Here is a 2126-nt window from a genome sequence, read left to right on the forward strand (position 1 = left end):
TATAAACTTGAAAAAAAATATATATATATATATAAAATAAAATAAATGGTTTTTTAAAAGATTTCAGAAGAAGAAAAAATAGAGTCAATTTCAAAGATGGCTGTCCTATTAAGAAGCTATGTAGAAGGCTTTTTTGTGTTTGGGGTCATTTACAAATGGCTTAAACATTGTCCAGCTATCATAGAGTAAATCTGAAAAAGCTGATTTTAAGCCTTTGTTTTAGGAGAATGAGAGTAGCCCTGTTGCTATGTGAAGATCTTAAGATAATACTGAAAATAAGCAGAGTGCCTTCAACCAAAATATTAAGCATACTTCATTTAGCTGAAGAAGACAGAAAGGGGTGAATGTGCTGAGACAGTTCCAGTAAGTGAAGGGTGTGAAGAATGTGAGTCTCTGCTTTAGAATACTCAAGTTCGGGCAGCAGGTTCAGTGGTAACACAACTGGAACCTCATGACCAAGGTCCTGGGTTTGCAACTTGGAACCCTTCCGAACACACTAGGCACAAGCACATGCATGTCCATGATCTGGACCAGAAGGAATTGGGGTTGGATTGTAGTACAGAGACCTGAATCTTTACCTAACTTAATTTTTCCTTTTAACATTCATTGCTACCTACTCTATCCTGTATATTTTATTGGTTTTTGTCTATTTGCACGAGAACTCACTGACAACAGGAGCTTAGAGAAGTTCCCAGCCTGGAGCAAACAGTTAAGTCACATAAATAATAAATTTATATTAAAATATGGGTTATATATTTTAGCCATGTCACTTATCAAGTTCTTTCCCACATACGCAGTTCACTGTTTTTCTCCTGCCTTAACTGTGATTAAAGTGCTGGCATGATCATCCCCATTCTAGTAACTAGTCCACATACTGTCCAGGCACTGTGGTAGCTGGGATGTCTTGGTGTGCTGTTTCTCTCAGGGAAAATGGGGATTAGACATTCATTTTAACATAGAATTGCCAGAGAGCCACTACCTCAATACATAGGAGTATATCTCAATACTGGGATTTGTGGGTACTTGGCAGGTTTGTATGAGATTCAGTCTTGAGCGAGGCACCATTCGGCAGTTTCCTTTTAATCTCACTGTGCAGAAAACCACCATCTTGCCAAGCCTGGTAGAAAATGGAACAGAAAGTGTTGAATTAATGGTGTGTTGCTCTGCCTCCCCACCTGAGTCAAATTATTCTCCAGGCTCAAGAAAGTCCAGTTAGAGTAACCAGGCGAATATGAGTATGGAGAACGTTTCCCAAATATTTCCATTGCCTTTTATATCTGAACTATTTCTCCTATTTTTTTTCTTTTTCAAAAATGTAGAATGCTTCACAAATTTGCGTGTCATCCTTGAGTGGGGGCTATGCTAATCTTCCCTGTATCATTCCAATTTTAGTACATGTGCTGCCAAAGAGAGCACCTATTTTTCCTATTAACCACAGGATACAGTTGTCTAAATTTCAGAGATAAGAAGAGGCCTCAGTGAGATCTAGCCCTAAAGCCAACAGTTCTATTTTTATTTTACTCACGGAAGGTCATCTTTGTTAAAAACGTTTTTTTCAGTAACACATCAACAGGTAGGACTCAAGGAACGGTCAAAACATTAGTGGGTTCTGGAACTTGTATCTTTCTCCTCAAATCGAAGCTGTGTCTGCAGAATAATTAACTAAAATGTCTATTTTTTTTAAAGTTTTTTACATAGAGAGTGTGTGTTTGCCAGAGAGAGAGACAGTGAGAGGAAAAGTGAAAAATAGTCCCCCAAGAGGGAATGGCCATGCCACAATCCCTTCTCCTCCATGCTCTTCCTGGGATTTTGGGCACGTATACAAACACACCTGACCTGACATGAGTTTCAAGCCGCTGGATCTGGGATTTGAATTACAGTCAGCCATGTGGGAGTTCTGTACCTTAACCATTATCCCGCCTGCTGATCCTCAAATGTTTGTTCTTAACCAACTCTTTATGTATGTATGTATGTATGTGTGTGTGTATAGATGACGGGGCCATGCAGACAACACAAGCTGGTAAAGAGACACGCAGAGGCTGGACCTCGGCATATAAAATGACTCACTTCTGAGTAGTCTAAGATAAAATTTAGGGTCACTCAGCTCTGAAAGAAGACATAGAAAC

General features: G+C 39.2%; 1 non-coding gene across 1 annotated transcript; it reads right to left on the reverse strand.

Annotated features, from left to right (window-relative positions):
- Window positions 1-1309: 1309 nt before the first annotated feature.
- On the reverse strand, window positions 1310-1416 carry LOC114007065 (U6 spliceosomal RNA). The gene has a single exon (XR_003548725.1). It is a non-coding gene; the product is annotated as a U6 spliceosomal RNA (small nuclear RNA).
- Window positions 1417-2126: the final 710 nt, after the last annotated feature.

The sequence above is a fragment of the Tupaia chinensis genome, unplaced genomic scaffold (genome assembly GCF_000334495.1).
Source record: "Tupaia chinensis unplaced genomic scaffold, TupChi_1.0 Scaffold000117_2, whole genome shotgun sequence".
In the NCBI taxonomy this organism is placed as follows: Eukaryota; Metazoa; Chordata; class Mammalia; order Scandentia; family Tupaiidae; genus Tupaia; species Tupaia belangeri.